Below are 17131 nucleotides of genomic sequence, written 5' to 3' on the forward strand. Positions count from 1 at the left end.
TGTCTAGCCAAAAGTTAAATCTGAAACAGCGGTTGTGGATCCATCATTTTTGTAACGGTTTTGGAGGCACAGATTAATGCAATAGTAGTGTAATATTTTACATCTGTATACTCTTCCCTTAGTCTTTACGATTTGAGCCTTTTTTTGTTTTTGTTTTTTGCTTTGGCACCCTTGAACCTTAAAATGATGTATGTGACAAATTTGTTCAATGTTTTATACTTTTTTTTTTTTTTTTTTTTTTTTTTTTTTTTTTTTTTTTTACTTTAGAGGGAGAGAGAGCAGGGGAGAGGAGCAGGGAGAGAGAATCTTACCCAGACACCCTGCTCAGCTCTGGCCCGAGGCAGAACTGGATTCCAGGACCCTGGAATCATGACCAGAGAGGAAGAGTGGCATGCTCAACCACTGAGCCACCCAGGCACCCACAATATTTTATACTTTTAAAATCACTTATATATTTACCTCACTTGATATAGTAAGCCAGTGGTTCCCAAAGTGTGGTCACAATTATTTTTGTAACAATACCAAGCTGTTATTTGCCTTTTTCACACTCTTGCTGTTATGAGTGTAAAACGAGTTTTCCAGAGGCTACATGATGTGGAATGACCTCACCATTCTGAGGGCTAATGTGTGTACTTGTCCTTTAAAAAAATTTTGTTTAGAGGTGCCTGGGTGGCTCAGTCTCTGGGACTCTTGGTTTCATCTCAGGTCATGATCTCATGGTTGCCCACCCCCCCCCCCCCTTCCGTGTTGGGCTCTGCACTGACAGCATGGACCCTGCTTCGGATTCTGTCTCTCTCTTCCCCTCCCCTGCTTGCTGTTTTTGTTTCTCTCTCAAAATAAATAAACTTAAAAAAATAAGAAATTTCTGTTTTAATTAATAACACTGTAAATATTAATGGTTGTAAGCCAGGTAAGCAAAAGCTCTGTGTGGGCCCGAGACCAAAAAGTTTGGGAATTACTGGTCTAAGCTCTTAAATTAGATTGTAGAAACAGAGTTCAGATTGTAGCCTGAGAGATTAGGTGATGTGTGGAAAGTTACACAGCCAGTTTCTTTGATAGATCCTGGACAAGGATTTTTCTCCCTGATTCAGCCCAGGTCTCTGGACACTTTAGTCACATGTTTAGAGAAATATCAGTTTTTCTGTCTGAACTGCATTACAGTTGCTTTGTGTGCATGTGTGGGTGAGGAAAATATTTTATAAACTCATTCACAGTCATCTTCAGAATTAAACTTGAGCTGAAGAGATCACTTCATTTAATTGGTGTTGGATTGCTTGTCAACTGCTGTACTTATTTTGCAATAGTAAGTGTACTTTTATTTTCTAATTAAACTTTTTATTTTGAAGTAATTGAAGATTCAGGTGCAGTCTTGCAGTTAAGAGATAATGAGATCCTCTGTACCATTTATTCAGTTTTTTTTTAATAATAACATCTTGTAAAACCATAGTACAAGACCACAACCAGGACGTTGCCATTGATACTGTGAAGGTAAATTTCCATCATCACAGCATCCCACAGGTTTCCCTTTTATACCACATCCACTTCATTTCCACCTCACTTCCTCCTTAACCCGTGACAACCACTAATCTGTTTTTTATTTCTATAATTTTCTCATTTCAAGACTGTTATATAATGGACTCACATAGTATATAACCTTTTGGAATTGGATTTTTTTTCATGGAGCAAAATTCTCTGGAGCTTTCATCCAGGTTGTTGGATGTGTCATTGAGTTGCTCCTTTTAATTGCTGAGTAGTATTCCATGGTATGGATATACCACCTTTGTTTGAAGGACATCTGGTAGTTCCATTGTTGGGCTACTATGAAGGAGGCTTCTATAAACATTCCAGTATAGTAATATATAATGTCACCTAATGAAAACATAAGTCTTCAGTGGATGGAACTGGAGGGTATTATGCTAAGTGAAGTAAGTAAGGCAGAGAAAGACAGATACCATATGTTTTCACTACTTAACAGAAGACCATGAGGGAGGGGAAGGGGAAAAAAAAAGTTGGAGGGAGGGAGGCAAACCATAAGAGACTCTTAAATATTGAGAACAAGCTGAGGGCTGAGTGGGGAAAGTAGGGGATGGGCATTGAGGAGGGCACCTGTTGGGATGAGCACTGGGTGTTGTATGGAAACCAATTTGACAATAAATTATATTTAGTATATATATAAAAAAAGAAAACATAAGTCTTCAATCCTCTGGGATAAATTGCCAGGAGTGTAGTTGCTGGGTCACATGGCAGTTGCATGTTTAGTTTTAATGAGAAACTGCTAAACTGTTTCCCAGAGTTTCTGTACTGTTTTCCATTCCCACCAGAGATGTTATGAGGGATCATCAGCATTTAGTGTTCCTATTTTTTATTTAGACATTCTGATAGGTATATATGTATGTATGTATCACAGGTATGTGGTTTTAATTTGCATTTCCCTAGTGGCTAATGATATTAGCATCTTTTCATGGGCTTGTCATCTGCATATTCTCAAGTGAAATGTCTCTTCATTTCTTTAGCCCATTTTTGAATTGGATTTTGTTTACTGTTGATTTTAGAGTTTTCTTTTTAAATATGTTCTGGATGCTAGTCCTTTCTTGATACATAGTTTGCAAATGTTTTCTCAGTCTGTTGTGTTGTTGTTGTTGTTGTTGTTTCATCCTCTTAACAGAGTCTTTTGCAGAGCAAAAATTTTCAATTTCGATTAAATCTATTTTATGTTTTTCCTCCTATGGATTATACTTTTGGTGTCAAGTCTAAGAGCTCATTGCCTAACCCTAGATCTCAAACGTTTTCTTATTTTTCTCCTAAAAGTTTTGTGGTTTGTGTTTTACATTTAAGCCCATGACCCATTTTGAGTTAATTTTTGTATAAGGTATAAGACTTAGATCAAGTGTAACTTTTTGGCCTATGGATGCTCCAATACCGTTTATTGAAAATGTTGTCTATCCTCTATTGAATTGCTTTTGCCCTTTGCCAAAAAACCATTTGAACATACCTGTGTGGATCTATTTCTGGGTTCCCTATTAGCACTAGCACATAGTCTTGATTCTTGTAGCTATGTAAGTTTTGAAATAGAGTAGACTTATTCCTCTCACTTTATTCTTATTTTTTCAGAAATTATTTTGGCTATTCTAGTTACTGTGCCTTTCATTATAAGTTTTAGAATAGTCTTGTCTATATCTACAGAGAATTTTGGTAGGATTTTGATAGGAATTGTATTAAATCTGTATATCAATTTAGGGAGAATTGAAGTCTCTACTATGTTGAATCTTCCAATTTATAGACATGGTATCTCTTCCAGTTTCTTTATATTTTCTTTCATTTCTTTCATCAGCATTATGTAGTTTTCAGCATACAAGTCCTGTATGTTTTACTAGATTTAAACCCATTTCATTTTTTAAGCAATTGTAAATTGTATTGCATTTTTAATTTTATTGTCCACATATTCAGTGTTAACATGTGGAAATACAGTTGATTTTTGTATGTTTATCTTGTATCCTTTGACCTTACTGAATTCATTTATTCTAGGAACTGGGATTCCTCCTAGATTCCTTGGGATTTTCTTCATAGAAAATCTTGTCATTTACACATAGAGACAGTTTTATTTCTTTCTTTCTAGTCTGTTTGCCTCTTGCTGCCTTATTTATGCTGGTTAGGACTTGTAACATTATTTGAATAAGAGTGGTGAGAACAGACATACTTGCTTTGTTTGTGATGGGGGGAAAACATTCAGTCTTTTATCACAGATGTAGATTTTTTTGTAGATGTTCTATCAAATTCACGAGGTATTTTGGTCTGTAGGTTTTTGTATTGTCTTTATTTAGTTTGGTATCAGGGTAATAATAGTTTCATAAAATTAATTGGGAAGTGTTCCCTCCTTTTTCTGGAAGAGACTGTATGTATAGTATTGGTGTTAATTCTTCCTTAAATGTTTGATAGACTTCTTTAGTGAAACCATCTGGGCGTGGAGATTTCTTTTTTATAGTTTTAAAATTACAAATTTAATTTCCTTAGTTGTTATGTGGCTATTAATATTATTTCATATTGGGTGAGTTGTGGTAGTGGGTGGTTTTGTGATCCATTCCTTCTAAGTTGTTATTTTTATGTGTATGAAGTTGTTAATAATATTCCCTTATATTGATGTCTTTGGGGCCTGTAATAATATTCCCTGTTCCATTTCTTTTTTTTTTTTGAATTTTAATGTTTTATTTGTGTGAGAGAGAAAGGATGTGGATGGAGGGGAGGGGCAGAGAGAAGGGGGTGGAGTGGGGACAGAGGATCTGAAGCTGGCTCTGCACTGTCAGCAGAGAGCCTGGATGCTGGGCCTGAACTCAGAGTGTGAGGTCTTGACCTGAGCCAAGTCAGACACTTAACCACCTGAGCCACCCAGGCATCCCTCCCTGTTCCATTCCTAATAGGGTTATATTGTGTCTTCTGCCTTTCTTGGTCAGTCTTGTTAGAAGTTTGTCAATTTCATTCATCTTTTCAAAGAACCTGCTTTGTTTCATTGATTTTTCTCTGTTGTTTTTCTATTTTATTTATTTATTCATTTATTTTAAAGTTTATTTTGAGAGAGAGAGAGAGAGAGCAGGAGCAGGGGAGGGCAGAGAGAGAGAGGGAGACAGAGGATCTGAAGCAGGCTCTGTGCCTGATGCAGGGCTTGATATCACAAACCGTTAGATCATAACCTGAGCGGAAGTCTGATGCTTAACTGAGCCACCCAGGTGCCCTTGTTTTTCTGTTTTAAATATAACTGATTTATGATCTTTATTTCCTTTCATTTGCTTGTTTTCGGTTTATTTTGCTCTTTTTCTAAGTTTTTACGGCAGACCTCAGATCATTGATTTGAGACTTCCTCGTTTCTAATATATGGACTTGATGGTGTGAACTTTCCTCACAGCATGGCTTTAGCTGTGTCCCACAAATTTGGGTATGTTTTATTTTCATTTTCATTCTACCTTTATTATTTAAAGAGTTATATTAAATCTCGCTTGATACTCAGGTTTCCAGGTTTTTTTTGTTTTGTTTTTTTTAAGAGAAGAGGACATCAAGACTCTGAAAGTTTTGTATTTTGCTGATGGAATCATAGCTGGTGATGGTGAGATCTGCTCTTGGCATATTGTTTCTGTCAGTCTCCAGGATGCCCCTTATTAGTAATTGCATAAGTTTTATTTCAAAAGATCTTGACTATATAGTTATATATTGCTGACTGCGATAATAGATCTTGAAATAACATTAACTACCTTTTCCTTTCTCCTGAGAAAAGCACCTATAAATTCCCACTTACGAAAACTTTTAAATGGTATCCATATTTTTTCAGTTCTTATCTGTATTTGTCATTTCCTCTTTCAGCTGCAATGCTTCAGAACTCTTATGTTTCTTTTTTAGTTATCTTTCAGTGAGGATGTTTGTATCTTAGAGGCTTCCCTCATTTTATTTTCCATTTCAAAGTTGTGATTCTTAATTCTTTACTTTCACGTCTTGGAATTAATGACCACCTCAGTGCCTTGATGTATTTTCATTTCGTCATCTGGAGAGACTTCTTTCCTACTGATCCATATCCTATAATCATTATGGGATAATGAAAGACCAAGTTCCTTTCTCACCTTCTCTAAAACTTTTCCAGAGAATTCTAATCCTCGACGATCTGTCATACTACTTGTTTGCCACTTAGTCACATGCTACCTTGTAATACTTCCTAACTTATGTTTGTATTGTTACTTAACTTTTTGCATCAATTAAATTTTAATGAGCCTTGCATTTTCCCCCTCTATTAAATGATCTGTCTTCAGGAAGAGAGCCTGTAATATTCTTTGTATCCTTCATAGCCATGATTTTATATTGTTTAGGACAGATGTTGATTATATTTTATATGGAAAATAAGTTCACCTTGAATCATTTTATTCTTGTTCAATGTTAAATGCTTAAATTATGAATTCTTGTAGGTAGCCAGGAGCTATTTCTTAGTCTACATTTATGCTTTCATGAAGCTCCACCTTCATCCAGGCTGGACACAGATAGTGTCATATCTTTTAGGTATTTCCAGACTGATTTTGATCCTAACATAGTCCCAGACTATACCTATTTGTACTGGTATGTATGTATGTATTTCAGTGTGTGGAAGAGGAGGAAGAAGAAGGGTGCTTTTAAAATTTTATATTTTACTACAAATAGATTTTCTCTCTTTAGGAATATGTATCAGACCTAATTTTTAATCATATTAAATATAGCTTTCTCTGCTTAAGATTTTAAGTATTCCTAATATAAAATACCTGATTCTAAAAGCTCTTTTACTGGGAACTTTAATTTTTACAATTTCTTGTCATTTATTGGAAGGAAATTTGATTTAGATGGTGCTGTATTTTAAAAATTTACTTAACACCTTGTAAGATATGTATCTACTACTGGTTTGAAGATCAGGGAAGTAGGAATCACATTTATAGTCTCAATAACATAAATAAAAGATTAAAAACTCATTTTAAATACCTTTAAAATAAATATTATGATGTAGTAGACTGGGATATAGCATTTAGATTTTGTTAGTATTACCTTTAGTAAATATGCATGTTGTGCTCTAATATTCTTCCCATTTTTGAAAATTTGTCTTTGGCAGTTACACTTATTTGAAATTAACTGCTCTTTTTTGCATTTCTTAGCAAGTATAGAGATTTTTCTTTTTTTTTTAAGTTTTTTTTATTTTGAGAAAGGGGGGCCATGCGTGGGTGAGGGGCAGAGATAGAGGGGGAGGATCCCAAGCAGGCTCCACATTGATAGCTCAGAGCCTGATGAGGGGCTTAAACCCAAAAATGCAAGATCATGACCTGAGCCAAAATCAAGAGTCGAACATTTAATGGAATGAGCCACCCAGGTACCCCAGTCTAGAGATTTTTCATTGAGGATTTAGCTAAAATAGTTTAAGTATAGTAGAACTCAAAGTTCATTCCAGAACATCTTCTTCTTTTTTTTTCTTAGGAAGACGTCTTTATTGCTAAATTTAATGGACACATTTTATTAGTTATTTAATATTTCAGAATTTCTTGTTGCTGGTCCCTTCTTTAAAACAATTCCTCCCCCTTCAAGATGTCGTAACTGTAGGATTTTCTTTCTGTTTTCTTTTTTAAAAAAATTATTTCCTTATGTTTTAAATTTTATTTATTTATTTATTTATTTATTTATTTATTTATTTATTTATATATATGAAATTTATTGTCAAATTGGTTTCCATACAACACCCAGTGCTCATCCCAACAGGTGCCCTCCTCAATGCCCATCACCCACTTTCCCCTCCTTCCTACCCCCCCCCCATCAACCCTCAGTTTATTCTCAGTTTTTAAGAGTCTCTTATGGTTTGGCTCCCTCCCTTCTAACTTTTTTTTTTTCCTTCCCCTTCCCCCATGGTCTTCTGTTAAGTTTCTCAGGATCCACATATGAGTGAAAACATATGGTATCTGTCTTTCTCTGTATGACTTATTTCACTTACCATAACACTCTCTAGTTCCATCCATGTTGCTACAAGAGGCCATATTTCATTCTTTCTCATTGCCCAGTATTATTCCATTGCTTCTTTTAAAGGTGAATTTTGTTTGCCAGTCTTTTTTTTTTTTTAGAGAGAGAGAGGGAGAGAGAGCAAGCACGAGCTGGGGAGAGGGGCAGAGGGAGAGAGAGAATCTCAAGTGGGCTCCATGTTCAGCTCAGAGCCCCAGTCAGGGCTATATCCCATGACCCTGGGATCACAACCTCAGCCGAAATCAAGAGTTGGATGCTCAACTGACTGAGCCACTCAGGCACCCCTCCCTTGTTTGCCAGTCTTAAAGTTGTTCAGTATTATATTTTGGCAGCCCCCTTTTCCTTCTCTGTTTTGTTCAATTTAAATAACGTTACGTCAGGTGTACAGGTTTCCCTTTGGCTCCCTATAAACCATATTATCATAGACAAATGAAGGTGTGTGATTACAGTTTTACCTAGAGAAGTCTTGAGTCCTGGAACAGTGCCAGGTGTCTTAGTACATGATCCCTTTAGACCTTGGTTTGAAGAAACATGGTTACCATATTCTCTCAGTAACCATGAATTGATTACATTGGGAATTCTAGAATTTTCAGTTTCTTTCAGTCTGTTTTTTCAGACACTAGATCATTTTAAGTTACAGAGTAAATAAATTGTTGGGGCAAATTTTAAAAAGTGAACTGGGTATTGAGGCTAGAAAGTAAGGTAAAGGCAAACAGCATGTGAAAGATTTTTGAAATGTATCCTAAGGGAGATACAAGCTGAGGAGAAGGACCCTAGGCTTTAGAATTTCACTTCTACGTCTTTCTCTTATAGGGGAAGATGCTTGAAAACTGAAGTGACAGGAAGTGGTAGTTTCTGTGATAGGAACATGGGAGAGCTAAGGCTGTAGAACCTCTATTAGGGGAGAGGGATAAAGATATACCCTCTCAGCCAAGTTCCATTTAATGCTGCCCCAGGTCTTTTTCCATTTAAGGAATCCTACATAATCTGATACTAAACCTGAGACAACTGACAGATGTAAAAAAGTAAATATATGGCAGTATTTTAGAGATTGCATAGTCATCATTTAGTTAACAAAAGATAGGTCCCAGAAATGCTTATGACCAGACGTAGAAATTAGATAGGAGACACAGGATTATTTGCTGGAATATCAGACTTGAGTAATGTATTAAATTGAAAAATAAACTAAAATAATGCCATAATAAAGTAATATATACATAGGAAGAAGAAGGGGCTACCATTGGGAAAGAAAAGTTAATTGTGTTTGAGATTTGGATGTGGGGTAAGACCAGGAGGATGATCTGGCCCTGCAGGTCCTTGCCAGGTATAATGGGTGCTCTAGCCCCTTCAAACTAGTTTCAGACAGCCTATTGTCATATGACCCAGGGATTTACCAAAGAGAAGATGGGAGAACCATGAGACATCTTCTCTGATCTCCTTTTACCTCTCCTCTTAAGAACTAGGTCAAGTTTATCCTACCTTCTGTGTGAGCTATGCTTATAGAGACAGCAAAGAGTCCTGTTATTCTGTTTATTATGATATGTGTAGAAAGGTATTTTGTGAGTCATCTGTATGCTGTTTTTTTCATAGATGAATATAAAATGTGCACAGCAATATTTTCCTTAGTTGAATGTATACCTTTTAGCTGGAATGTTACTTTGCACTGCGGATTAAGCCAGAGATGATTGAATCAGTTTTGAAAATAAAAAGATATCTTTGTTGTTTTTTTTTAAATGTTTATTTATTTATTTTGAGAGAGAGTGAGAGCGAGTGGGGGGAGGGGCAGAGAGAGAGGGAGAAAGAATCCCAAGCAGGCTCTGCACTGACAGTGTGGAGCCCGAGGGAGGGCTCACGAACTGTGAGATCATGACCTGAGCCAAAATCAAGACTTGGATGCTTAACCAACTAAGCCACCCAGATGCCTGAACATGAGATGCCTTTTAATTGTATTTACCAATCAAGAGAAAATTCACTTAAAATTTTTTAAGGTTTTTTTTTTTTTTTAAAACTAAAGTGAACTTTACCCATTATTTTCAATTTCTTTGTGCATACTTTTACTTTTTTTAGTGGTCTAGTAATCTTTAAAGATCTTTGCAAAAGTTAAAGTATTCAAGATACATTTTTATATGGTTTTCTCCTTTGCTGCTTTGAGTAAATCCACTGGGGTAATTGGATAATACCAAATGCTAAAGTGCATTCACTGTGACAAGTACTTTAGTTGTAATATCACATTTATCTTCCCAACCCTAGGAGCTCAGAACTGTTATTTTCATTTTGGAGGGATGAGGCTTAACTTTCTCAAATTTTGCTGAGAAGTCTTGTTTTGTTTATGTTGTTGTTGTACCTCCTTGTCCCAGGCCCTCCTACATGGCTTTGGCAGTTATTTAGTGCTCCAACAGTTTGCGTCTGTTGCCACCATAAGCAATTAATTCTAACAGCCTTCTTAAGCCATACATTTATACTGATGTCATGTCAATTCTTCTCTACTGTGACATGGGCCATTGAGATCATTTCTAGGGGATCTGTGTTTTGGGAGAAGACAGGCTGCTTGTCATATGGTAACAGAGATTCTGTTGTATAGAAAAGAAATCTAATTTGCAGTTTCCACCTGACTGAGAGCCAAAAGAACTTCATACTGAATTGTAATTTGAGCAATTGGAGAAAATATTTTAATCTCCTTTTGCATTTGCTTATTTTGGTGTATATTTACTTTTTTATTGCTGCTTACAAATTATCATTTGTTGTCTCAATGACCTAGTTTATCCTCACATATTCTAAGTTTTTGTTAGCTTCTGCTTTCTCGTGAATTGATTACTTATGTTTAGTTAGAAAATTTTGTTATATCTTCATAAATTAAGCTTTTTTATTGAGGTATAATTTATGTGTAGTGAAATTTACCCTTTTTTATTATAAAGTCTTAGGAGTTTTGATGAACACATATAGTTGTGTGTAACTACAACTATAATCAAAGATATAGAACATTTCTATCACCATTTCCATCCCCTGTTATTCCTTTGTGCTTCTTTGTAGTCCTCCTCCATCTCTGACAATCACTGATCAGTTTTCTGCTCCTGTTGTTTTGCTTTTACCAGAGTGTCCTACATATGGAATTATTGTAGCCTTGAGCTGGCTTCTTTCACTGAAAGCAATACTTTTGAGATTTGTCCATGTTGTTGCATGTTCCTTTTTATTGCTGAGTAGTACTCCATTGTATGGATGTATCACAGTTGAGTTTGTTCATTCTTTATTTGAGGAATACTTGGGCTGTTTCCAGTTTTTAACAGTTTTGAATAAAATCACTGTGTACATTCACATACAGGCTTTTATGTGAATATAAGTTTTTTATTTCATCTGGGTTGATATCTAGGAGTAAGATTGCTGAGTAGAATGGTAGGTATGTATTTAAGAAGCTGTCAAACTGTTTTCCGAAATGTTTGTACCAATTTGCCTTCCTAACATTAATGACTGAGAACCCTTGTTGCTCTGCATCTTTGCCAGTATTGTTAGTTTTTTAAAAAGTCATTTTTATAGGTATATAGTCATATCTTGTAATTTATTTGGCTTTATCTAATGAGTGATGATGTTGAGCTACTGTCATTTGCTTATTTGCCATCTCTGTATTCCTGGTGAAGTATCTGTTCAAATATTTTCCCATTTTTAAAATTAAGTTATTGTATAATTATTGAGTTGTACAAGTTTTAAAAAGATACGTTTTTCATATTCCTTTATGATATAAATAATTTACAAATGTTTTATCAATCAAAGTATGTGTCTTGAGTTTTCATTCTCTTAACAGTGTCTTGAAGAGCAGAAGCTTTTTTGGTTTATTAGGTTCAATTTATCATTTTTTTCTTTTATGGATCATGCTTTTGGTGTGGTAGCTAAGATGTTTTTGTCTAACCTAAGGCCACAAGGTTTTATGTATACAATCTGTTTTGAGTTAATTTTTGTATATGTTACCAGGTTCCTTTTTTGTTTTTGTTTTTGTTTTTTGGGGGGAGATATTGGAATCTTAATTATTCTGGCACCATTTTAAAATTTTTTTTTAAATGTTTATTTTTTTTTGAGAGACAGAGACAGAGTGCAAGTGAGCGAGGGGCAGAGAGAGAGAGAGAGAGAGAGAGAGAGAGAGAGAATCCAAAGCAGACTCCAGGCTCTGAGCTGTCAGTGCAGAGCCTGATGTGGGGCTTGAATTCATGGACTTCGATATCATGACCTGAACTCAAATCTGATGCTTAACTAACTGAGCCACCCAGGCGTCCCTCTGGTACCATTTTTAAAAAACACTATCCTTTCCACATTGAATTGCATTTGCACCTTGTTGGAAATCTACCTCCCCCTCTCCTTTGACTGCTCTGGCTCACATCACTCTCTTTCCTTCATGATATTGACCACACTTTGCTTTCTTGTTTAACTGCCTCCTCTTCATTAAGCTCCTTGAGAGGAGGAGGTTTTGTATGGGACCAAGGATAGAAAGGGTATCCAAGCAGAGGTAATGATAATTGCTGGGGTAGAAATTTGGCATGTCTGAAAACATGCCAAAAGGGGTCATCAAAAACAACATGAAGCTGCAGAAATAGATGGTGGTCAAATCCTGTAGGGCCTTAGTGAGGCCATAGTACCAAAGGAGACTATGGTCTAGGACAAAAGGATTGGCATAGAGAGGGAACAGGGCATCATCACACTGCGATACTCCTTTTTGCCAAAGTGTATAAAAGAGCGGCAATAAAAAATTTCATTTATTTATTACCTGTGTCATGTTTCACAGCTCCCTAAAGAGTTCTGCCCACTGCTTTTCTTGGGTTAAAATGGATTAAGCCTTCCTTACATATTGGTTATTTTAGTCAGAATATAGTAATGTTTTACTAAATTTACATGTGACTAAACTTTTCCCAGAGGAGATTTGCGAGAGCTACGTTTCAAGGATTCCTGTCACTAATGGATACCTCTTGTAGCACAAAACCTGGAGATGGCCTGGTTGACCCTTTACTCCTCATTGCCACTTCCAGATCATTCTCCTCTCCTCCCTAAACATTCTCTCTTGACTTTCAATCAGCTATCCCACTGTATACTCACTATCTCTCTGTTACATTCATCTCTGAAATTTATCTGCCTCCATGCTTGATGGTGTAGGTACTGGCTCCCTGTGATTCTCCAACATTAGATCTGTGGTAATTCTATGGGATTTCAGTATCCACATGGATTATCCTTTCAGTACCCTGCCTTTCAGTTTTTGGCCTCTTCTCCTTCAATGTCTTGTATTCTGTTCCCTGCTTTCACCTGTCCTTCTTGTGGTTAATATCTTGACCTTGTTATTCCCTGTAAATGCGGCACCTCCAGGCAGTCCACTCAGCCACACCTCCTACCTTTTCTGTTTACTCCCTGTGGTACCAAGTCCCACAATTCTTTGACCTGACCTGTTGTTCCTACTACCTTTTCCCTTCCTTCATGTCTTCCATGCTCTTTCCCCTTTTTGCCCAGTTGTAAGTCCTTCCTCATAACATTTATAGTCATTTCCTTGCGTGTCTCAGTTCCCTTCCTTGCTTCATCATTCTCCACTGGCAAAAGCCACACACAGTGAAATTATACTATCTCCAGACTCTGCTCATGCAGCCTCACAGCTGAATAAGATTGAGGGTAATCATGCTGAATGGTCTCACTCTTAAGTCATGACCACTGGACTCCGGAGGCCTTGGTGCTGCCTGAAAATTGTACCACATTTTCTTCATTTATTTGCCCTCTAATTCTTCTAGATTAAGGGTTTTCTTTATAGGGTCAAATAGTATTTTCAGCGTTGTAAGCCAGATGGTCTCTCACAACTATGCAACTCTGTTGTGGCCTGAAAACAACCACACACAATATGTAAAGGAATGATAGTGGCATACTCTCTTCTCCCCCAAAGGCTTTCTTTACCTGTCTTCCAGGATTCCACATATATCTGGATTTCTTTCACCCTCTTTGGCTGATCTTTCTCAGTCACTTAGACTGGTTGCTCCTCAGTTCCCCAGCCTTTAAATGTTGGAGTTCCCCCAGCGTTCACTTCTGTGATCCCTTTTCTTTTCTAAATACCTTTTACTCCGTGGGTGATTTCATCTCTTCCTGTAGCATTGACTACTTGCCATGTACTGATGACTTCAGAATTTTCACCTGTGATCTAGAGATCCTTCACTCTCAACTTGTCTATCCAGCTACCTACCTAGTACCTCCACTTCAGCATCTAATAGGCATTTCCAATTTAATATGTTTCAGAGAGAACTCCTGACCTTCCACAGTCCTCATTCTATTGTCTTCCCAGTTCCAGTAAGTGGAAGCTCCCTCTTCCATGTTGCTCAAATAAAAGACTTGGAAACCATTCTCTATATCTCTTTACATCCCACATTGAACATTCAACAAGTTCTAATTTTTTTTTAATGTTTGTTTATTTTTGAGAGAGACTGAGACAGAGCTCACGTTGGGGAGGAGCAGAGAGAGACACACACACAGAATCCAAACCAGGCTCCAGGCTCTGAGCTGTCAGCACAGATCCCAATGTGGGGCTCGAATTCACAAATGGTGAGATCATAACCTGAGCCAAAGTCGAAGTCTTAACCTACTGACCAGCCAGGTGCCTCTCAACAAGTTCTACTTTTGAGGTAGATCCAGAATTTAACCATGTCTTACCTCTTACATCATTCACATTCTGCCATGATCTCTTTTCTTGAATTAACATAGTAGCTTCTTAACCAGTCTACCTGTTTCTGTGTTGCCATTATTTTTTTGAATTTTTAAATTTTATTTAAATCCAAGTTAGTTAACATATAGTATATTAATTTCAGGAGTAGGATTTAGTGATTTATCACTTGCATATAACACCCAGTCCTCATCCCAACAAGTACTCTCCTTAGTGCCCATCACCCATTTAGCTCATTCCCCCTACCCAACACCCCTCCAGCCAGCCTCAATTTGTTCTCTGAATTTAAGAGTCTCTACAGTTTGCCTCCCTCTTTTTATCTTATTTTTCCTTCCCTTCCCCTATGTTCATCTGTTTTGTTTCTTAAATTCCACATATGAGTGAAATCATATATTTATCTTTCTCTGACTGACTTACTTCACTTAGCATAATACACTCTAGTTCCATTTGCCTTGCCATTCTTTAGTCTACTCTCAACATAGTAGCTGTAGCGAACTATTTAATACAAAGAGAAATCATGTCTTTCTTATGCTAAAAACTCTTCAAAGCCAGTCCTTACATAATTTGGCTCTCATTTCTCTCTGACCCCTCTGCATCTCCCTTCCTCCCCTGCAGCCACCAGCCACATTGGCCTCCTTGATGTTCCTCATACCAACAGCAACATCTGCCTCAGGATCCTTGCAATGGTTTAATTCCTTCTGCCTGGAATGCTCTTCCTCCAGATAGCCCCTTCATCTGCTCTCCTCCCTTAACTCCTTCAGGTCCCCTAACTCCTACGTCTTCAGGACGTACTTACCACCTTTCCAGTTAGGCCTTCTCTAACCTCAGGGCACCTGGCTGGCTCAGTCAGTAGAGCATGCAACTCTTGATCTCAGGGTTTCGAGTTTGAGCCAATGTTGGGTATAGAGATTACTTAAAAAAAGTAAAATCTTTAAAAACAAAACCAAAATGATCTCTCCTCACTCATGCCACCTCCACATTTCCTGTCCCCCTTTCTTGTCTTATTTTTCTTTATTGTGTTTATTATTCTCTTTTATTAGCAGTGTCTGCTTTATGCCTGTCTTTCCCTAACTGGAATGGAAGCTCCCTGATGGCCAGGACTTTTTTCTGTTTTGCTCAGTTATACTTCCCCCATACCTAGGATAGTTCCTGGAACATAGTAGTCATTCAATACATACCTTTTGAATAAATGCATTTTTATAGATATTTGAAAAATACTTATATTCTATTAGTCTCTGTTAAATTCACATAAATGATAATACTAATGGTTATCAAGAAGAAAAGGTAGTATTCTCTTCCCTCTAAGAATCAGACTCCAGGTGTTTGTCCATATGCATAAATAATCTGTAACCATGGTGTCAATACAGTTTTATATTCTTATTTTGCTACTTAATATCACATCATGTCATTAACCTTAATTTTCATAACTATCATTTCCAATTTTTTGTAAAAAAAGTATTTCAACATAGACTTATATGGAACTTCTTCCTTTTTTTAAAAAAGATTTATCTTTTTCTGACTTGTAAAAATAGGATAATACTTTCTAAACTGCAGCCTGTTACTAGTAATATATAGCATTAACTATGTTCAGTCTAAAAATCAAGACTGACTGGCTTAGTGAGTTAGGTTAAATTTTTAGTGCTCTAAAATGTGGAAGAATTACCAATATGGATGAATTCCAGTCTTAGGGAATCAGTGGCAACTTCAAGAGAAATGGGAATTATCACTGTATTTATTTATTTATTTATTTATTTATTTATTTATTTATTTATTGTTAATGTTTATTTTTGAGAGAGAGACAGAGAGAGAACATGAGTGGGGGAGGAGCAGAGAGAGAGGGAGTCACAGAATCCGAAGCAGGCTCCAGGCTCTGAGCTGTCAGCATAGAGCCCAACGTGGGGCTTGAACTCAACGAACTGCAAGATCATGACTTGAGCCAAAGTTGGATGCTTAACTGACTGAGCTACCCAGGTGTCCCACCACTGTATTTATTTTTAATAATCATGTAAAAGTTACCCTAGATTAATTATACACTTGACTGAAGACTTCAGTGGTTATGTAGAATCTCCTTGAGGGATCTAGAGCGCTCATGAAAACCTTAAACTCAGTATTTCCAAAATTGCATCAAACCAGTGCTGATTTATCTCATTTTCTTTCCTGCCTCACAGTAACATCTACCAAATTACCACCTTTGAAGGTGGGCATGGCTTCACTCTAAGGCAGAGTGGATGTCCAGCCCCCTGTTTCCTTGTCCAGGCTTACCTCTTCTGTCCACCTTGCACTTAACCTTAAGCCTCCTTAGGCTTGAATGATAATGAGCTTACTGCAGTTTTCCTAGCTTTCCTAGTATACTTGCATGCTTTTGCACACATTGATTCCTCTACTTTCTTTTCCCATTTGCTAGGAATATTCCTATTTCTCCTTCAAGTCTTTGCTCAAGGCTTTTCTTGGCAGTACCTTCTCTGACCATGCAGGGTTCAGTATACCCCAAGCTACTGTGGTGTTTATAAGTTGAATGCATGTCTCCCCACAGTACTAAAATTTAAATTGCAAGGATATTGGCTTATTCACCTTTGTTATTCTGTCCTGAAGATGGAAAACCTTTTAGTAAGTATTGTGTACATTTGTGGAATAAATAAAAAGCAGTATATTGATAGTCTTCATACTGACTCCTCAGTATTCTTTTTTCCCAGATATTCCATGTCAATTTTAAGTCTTTTAATTTAATTTAATTTAATTTAATTTAATTTAATTTAATTTATTTTTTTATGTCTATTTATTTTAGAGAGAGAGACAGAATGCAAGTGGAGGAGGGGCAGAGAGAGAGGGAGACACAGAATCCAAAACAGGCTGTAGGCTTGGGTGGCTGGGCTCAAACCCATGAATCTTGAGATCATGACCTTAGCTGAAGTCAGACACTTAACTGACTGAACCCCTATTTTTTTACTTTTTAGAGAG

At 36.8% G+C, this 17131-nt stretch overlaps 1 protein-coding gene across 4 annotated transcripts in view; it reads left to right on the top strand.

Annotated features, from left to right (window-relative positions):
* The window catches only part of SEPTIN10 (septin 10), a 65328-nt gene that overhangs the window by 841 nt on the left and 47356 nt on the right, over positions 1-17131 (top strand). The window lies entirely within an intron of this gene.

Source organism: Panthera tigris, chromosome A3 (genome assembly GCF_018350195.1).
Source record: "Panthera tigris isolate Pti1 chromosome A3, P.tigris_Pti1_mat1.1, whole genome shotgun sequence".
Taxonomy (NCBI): Eukaryota; Metazoa; Chordata; class Mammalia; order Carnivora; family Felidae; genus Panthera; species Panthera tigris.